At 34.8% G+C, this 6,739-nt stretch overlaps 1 long non-coding RNA gene across 2 annotated transcripts; it reads left to right on the top strand.

The window, feature by feature from the left end:
* The first annotated feature begins 3,020 nt into the window (after nucleotides 1-3,020).
* Nucleotides 3,021-6,174, top strand: LOC148764706 (uncharacterized). Of its 2 annotated transcripts, XR_016024215.1 has the most exons (4): nucleotides 3,021-3,080; nucleotides 3,916-3,981; nucleotides 4,694-4,817; nucleotides 5,927-6,174. It is a non-coding gene; the product is annotated as an uncharacterized LOC148764706 (long non-coding RNA). The 2 variants fall into 2 exon arrangements; XR_016024214.1 differs by lacking the exon at nucleotides 4,694-4,817 and having other exon boundaries at nucleotides 3,045-3,080.
* Nucleotides 6,175-6,739: the final 565 nt, after the last annotated feature.

Genomic DNA, 6,739 nt, shown 5'->3' with positions numbered 1-6,739 from the left:
GCACACCTCTTTCACAACTAAGGTATGTTTTACTAACCCACTCTATTTAAATTTGAAGATGAATTTGTCTTAAGCGGGGGAGACTGTAACGCCCGATACCCTTGTTCGGAAGACAATAAGGCCCTATCGATGAAACGAAAGGTCATTTGATGTATAATCTAAGGGCCAAAGAGCGGTGACAGGCAAAAAGAATATTTTAAAATAAAATAATATTTTATGAATAAAATAATATTAAAATATTAATATTTTATTTATTATTGAATTTAGTAAAAAAGAAGGGTTATATGACTAATCCAAGTGGGGGAGAAGAAGTAAGAAAGGAGTTTGAAGGAAAAGCGACGTCGATAGGGGCTCGCGTGTTTTTATTAAATCGAGCTAACGCGGGTAAGTATATATTTAAATATTATGGTGATACCGTGGTAGAGTGCAAACATTATATTTTGTTTGTACACATATTAAGGAAGGAAAATAGAAGGAAATTGGCGTTTAAGAAATGTTGGAAGGGCCTAATTGTAAAGGATGAAAGTTGAAGGGGTCACACGATAAATAAGGAAAAGTTTGAGGACTCATTTGTAATTTTAATATTTGGAGTTAAAAAGGTGAATTTACTAACCAAGGAAGGTTAAATTAAGTGGAATATGTGATGTACATGTAAAAGTTACTATTACATGCAACCATAGCATGCAAGAAGGAAAAATTAGTAGGGGACATATGGGACCCCCACCATATGAAGCAAAAGAAAGAATAAGATTAAAAATTACTTTGCATGAAAGGTGATTGGTTCAATGGTGGTCAAATGAGGGAAGAAGAAAGTAAGGTGAATGAGGTTTGGATGGGACAATGAATGATTAAATAAGATATCAAGTAAAAATGGTATAGGGAATAAAGAAATGAAAAATGATGAAAAGTAAAGAATGAAATGTGAGTGGCAGGTGGAAGGTTGCAATGCCTTTTAACAATGTGATTTTGTCCCATAAAATAAGTGGGAAAGAAGTCAAAAAGCTGTGGAACATTGGGCAATACGCCCATGGTAAGAAAACAAAGAAAGAAGAAAAAAAAAGAAATGGGCAAACATTAGGCAATTCGCCCACGTGAGTGCAAAAATAAATAAAGAAAGGCAAACATTTTCAAGGCTCAGCCTTGAAGAATCTGCCCATAGCCAAAGAGGAAAGAGAAAGGGGAAGAAAGAAAGAAGAAAAGAGAAATGAAAGGAAAGAAAGAAAGAAAGAAAAAGGGAGAAATGAGGGAAAGTTCGAGTGGAAGACTGAGAGAAAAATCGAAAGGTTTTTTCTTCTCAACCACATGCCATTGTTGAGAATCAAGGAGAGCGTGGAGGTTTGGCTTAAAGATTTCAAGGTAAGGAAGGTAGAAATTGTTAGTTTGATAAAATATTTTCTTTTTAAATTGATTATAATGTGTGAAAATGTTTGTGACAGCAAAAGGAAACTGTGCATGTTGATGAACCACAAGGAATGTGAGATTTCTTGATTTTAAGCTCGAGTTGAATTATTGAGTAATGGTAAGGCAAGTTGTGGCCAAATCCTTTGTTGTTTATGTTATATGGTTATAGATTAGGAGGAATGTGTAAAGCCCGACCTTATAAAATACTATTCATGACATACATGTGATGATAGCATGATTGCATGCTAGGAGAGTCCCGAAAAATTTACAAAAGTCGGTATTGTACCTAGAGGTACAACAAAGTTTATTTAATCCTCGAACTAGATCAAATTGGAATTTTAAGGTGAGATTAAGAGTTTCACAGTTCATGGATGACTTAAAATGGTAATTTGGAGTTTGAGGATCAATTTGGAGTCAAATCGGAATTTTCACTAACTAGGGGCAAAATGGTCATTTGCCACCTGGGGACAAAATGGGAATTTTAAAAAAGATTTTTTTGACCCCATTTGACTTATTAGAGTATAATTTGACTTATTGAAGTATGATTTGAGGTTTAGAAGTGAAAAATTTTAATTTCGGTATAATTTGGAGTATAGGGGTAAAATGGTAATTTTGCCACCTCAGGGGCAAAATTGTAATTTTCCACCACCAGGATATTTTTTCCAGCACATGGTCTTCCTTTGTCTTCATCTTTGACCCTTGACTAAACATGTGGTGGAGATAAAATGTTTAAATTTTTAAAATTTTAAAAACGGGCCACTGACATGATGCCATGTGTCATGCCTTTATTAATTTATTATTTTCCTTTTTAAAAGGCACAAAATCAGCCCATCTTCCACCCCATGGCCGGCCAAACCAGCAAGAAGAGAGAGAAAACAAAAACAAAACCCTAGAGAGAGAAAATCAAAGAAAAAGTGTGAATTTTCAAGGAAATTAAGTGATAAAGGTGAGTTTTTTTCTATTAAGCTTGAGTTTTCTTATTCCCAAGCATTTCTCTTTATTTTCCATGATTAAATTACATGTTTTCATGATGAATTAAATTCTGAAAAAATGGGTTAGGAGAGAGAAAGTTGTTGGATTTATTTGATTTTAATTTATGTTAGTGTTTTTAGTTAGTTTAGCATATTTAGAAACAAAACAACAAGAAAAGAATTTATTTTCTCCCCCAACCATTAATGGCTGAATTTACCATGTAGTGAGTGAGGATGAGTTTGATTTTATTCTAGGAGAATTGGTTAAGGAATGATGAATTATGAGCCTAGAAAAATAATGGGAATTTTCGGAGCAAAAATACGAATTTTTACCCACTAGGGGTATTTTCGTAATTTGCTGTTGGGACTGATAATTTGCACCACACTGAGGGACATTAAGTTAATTTGGGTGCAATTGAGGTATAGAAACTGAAAAGAATTAAATTGGAGTTTAAACGGACCCGTTAGGAATTTAATCGGGTGATAAGACGAATTAGGCCAATACCGGGTTTAGATAGTTACCAGTGCATTTTTGCATTCCATATCATGCATTGGTAGTCTAAATTAGTTTAATTTTGATTTAGTACCAACTTGGTGAAACTCTCGATTTTGTACTGTGTCAAGGTGGTGAGTCCTCCGATAAAGGCAAGAAAATTGCATCCGAGGACCAGTAGACAGAGTGCTTCGAAAGTCTGCATTCTAGACATTGTGAGTAAACTTACTGTCATTTTAATTATCTAGGGTGGTTTTTAAATGCTTTTATGAATTCTATGGAAAAAGAAATTTAAAAAGATAAATTTTCATGTTTTATGAATAAATGAGTTTCAATGAAATTAAATTATAAATTGTTTTGAAATTAATAGTGATTTTGAAAAATAGAGTACACGGAGACTGTTAATTGTGGCAATTTGATTGTTTAAATTAACTGGCTTATGATAAATCGAGCATGATTGGCTAGTTGGCAATTGTATTGAAATGCGAATTGTTTGGTTACCTTGAAAAACTACGAATTACAAAATTGCCATATCATGTTATTGAGTTTTATTATATGGTGGATTATATATTAATTAATCACTGCAGTAGGGGGTTTCTGTGGACCAGCCTTTTAGAGGGGCACGGTAAACCCCATTATATTCTTACCTTGAACGGAGAGGCGCGTAGGGTATCTCCTGGGGTAAAGTTTAGGGTTCACTTCACGCTAAACCACCACGTGAGGGGGAACTCAGCCAACGCCAAGGAATGGCTATGTTTTCAAAACAAAAACATGATTTATGTGAAATGTGAATTTTAATAGCCTTGGCGGTCTCGGTAGGATGCCTCAGCCAAGGTGTCCCCGAGAATGGATTTATGGCACAAGCCTAGATTTTTATGAGATTCATAAGCCTCTTTACGTGTTTTGAACAAAATGTGTTCTAATGCTATAACCCAGTTTATGATGATTTACTTTATTGTCTCAATGTACTCAACTCTAGATGTTTATGATGATGTTTGTTTACTCATTGGGATTTTATAATCTCACCACCCTCCTTTCCACCCATTTCAGGTTCAGTATAGACTGTAGATAGCTGATCTTATCGAGGACTACAGTGGGATCTGCATTTTCCAAACCGTAGGTTCACAGTCCTCTTTACTTTTGTTTATTCGGGGGCACTCTTGTTATTGTAAATTAAATTAAATATTTTGGCTTACTGTATTTAAGTATGTATAAATTTATTTAACTTTTACGTTATAAAAATTATTCACGTATAACTCTATAAATATTGTTTTATAAGAAAATAGAATATTTTACTTAATATTTCTTTTATTTTCTTATTATATTCAAATAACCATAATTTCGTTTTAAATGAAGATTTTAGACTTTTAAACTCATTTTGAATATGAATTGTGTGTTTTGTACTTGTATATTACGTTTTAGCCAGTTTTAAAATTTTTGAGAAAAATGACCAAAATACCCTTGTGAGACGAAAAATTAATATTTTATTTGTTTAAAGTTGGAAACAGCTTAAAATATTTTAGAACACGATATTTGACAATGGTTGCTCACAAGGGAACAGAGAAACTGATAGTAAAGCCTTGCGGGGTTTCGGGTTGACATTCCGGGCAATAAGTGTCTACCGGGACACCGCGGCGGTTGTCACGGGCTCGAGGGGAGTACCGGGTCGTGACAGAATGCTTGTATTTGTGGTGAGATTGATGTTGTAAGAATGTAATGTGGAAGAAACTAAAGGATAAGAATTGTGCATGTTAAGATTTAAGAATTTATTTGTTGATTTGCTGCCATGCATGAGTACATAAGAGAATTGTGTTTGAATGGTTGCTAGGAAACGTATAAATAAAGGAAGTGAGCGGTGGTGGCATGTCGGATAAGGTAAGGAGTGACCAGCAAATAGGATTAGTTATATACATGCACGAATCAATAGCGACGTAGCGTCCCGCTGTTGCGAGGTGAGTAGGGGGTGTCCATTTTAAAAATTCTCGCAACTATATATATATATATATATATATATATATATACTTATTGATTTACTTTAAACGCAAATTTGTGGACAGCATGAGTTAGTAGAATCCTAAGAACTTCGTGAATGTTTAAAAGGTTGGAAATGTTTGATATTATATATATAAGCTAGATAAGTAAAGTGCTTTTTAAGTTGGGAAACAAGCCTTTACACCATGATTTTCTATCAATTGTGCCTTGATGTTTGTGCGGTGTGCATTCATGAAATAAACACATGTTCACCATGCCAATTTATACATTAACTTCATGCAATGATTTTGTATTACAAAGCTTATAAAGGTTTTGAAATGAGCCTTTGAAATGTAACTCGATTTTTAAATGGTTTTATTGAACTGGAAGATTTGAGTGTAAGCTGGGTGTTACTTCTGTTAAGTGTAACCCTTGTGCACAAGTGAGCTCTAGTTAGAGAATCCTTGGGTCGCCGACGGGCTATTAGACATAGCTGGGGCCATGGTCTGTGATATGTACTTGGCTAGGCCACCAATGATATTCGTGGTTGTGATCGCTTTATTTCTTTAATGTCGGCCAACATCATTAAGACTGCCATGGCATATGGGATCTGGTGGAATGGAGCTCACGGATGTTATTTTGTGGAAACGGGTCCATGGTTTTATTTTATTTTCTACTCAAGAGTAAAGTCTCTTTGTGTTTTCGAGCTTGTATTTTCTATACATGGTGAGAGCAATAAGATTTTCAGTAGCTCCCATGTTTATACAATGATGTGGTTTTTACTCCTCGCGCACGATGTGATTTGTGAGCTTGCTTATAAGTTTTCTAAGATTTTAGCCTTACGAGAGCATGCATGTGTATACTAAATAGTTTTAATACGTATATAATTATGATTTGGATTAATTATCTTGCATTAAATTTCTTAGTTTACTTGTAAGGCACACATCCCTTTTTAAGTTAAGTTGTTTATATATTCTTCGTTTTTAACATTCAAAATCTCTGCTTGTAGCTTGTTTCCCATCTACACCCTATTCATGGAGTTAATGATCACTAAGTCTGTGACACTCACCCCCTTCACCTTCTTTTGCAGATAAGTGATCATTGGAGGCGTGTTGTGCAGCGTATCCTGTTTTGCTATGATGTAGGTAATGGCATCTCATAGCCCTCCACTCCAACTCGTTTCGCTGCCTAAAGTCGTGTCTCGTAGAACCGCTAGATGTTATAAAGTATTGTTAACCTTACAGATATGTATTTGTTAAAGACTTGTGATTGTGTAATGAATACTAAGTGTGACGTTAATTTTGTTGGGAGTTTAATGACATTTGGATCATGTTAATTGTTAAGGATAGTATCACTATTGCTAGTCAATGTATTCTTGAAGGTATATTTGATGGAATTCACAAGAGGCTTAACTTAGGCTTGTTTGGGATTTGGCGGGTTTACTCACAAGTCTCGGACTCCGGTAACGATCAGGTTAGAAGTAGTTACAGTCTCGAGCCGTATAAAGTAGTGGAGAAGGGGGTACCATAATCAAGCTAGTGACTATAAATAAGCATTTCTTGGGAGGCAACCCAAGCACTATAACTTATTTTCTTTTATTTTTATTTTTATTTATTTAATTATTAAATTATAAACACTCTTTTTTATTTGTGCAGATTCATATAAAAAAAATTTCAAAAAAAATTCAAAATTTTTTTGAAAAAACAAAAGTGGTCAGTTATGGCTCCGTAAAAAAAAAAAAGGCCAATTGGACGTAAGCCGCGGCTTCCACATGGGGTCGGCCACAACCCCCCCTGAAGTGGGTTGCCATTTGGCAGCCCACTACCCACTATGCTCCATTGGGCTACCAACATTGGGTAGCCCACTAACCAAACCCAATTTCCTTTTTTTTTATTTGGACTAC

The sequence above is a fragment of the Theobroma cacao genome, chromosome 1 (assembly GCF_053813885.1).
Source record: "Theobroma cacao isolate CCN51 chromosome 1, ASM5381388v1, whole genome shotgun sequence".
NCBI lineage: Eukaryota > Viridiplantae > Streptophyta > Magnoliopsida > Malvales > Malvaceae > Theobroma > Theobroma cacao.
The sequence above is the reverse complement of the archived record's forward strand: the minus strand, read 5'-3'. Positions and strand labels throughout refer to the sequence as shown.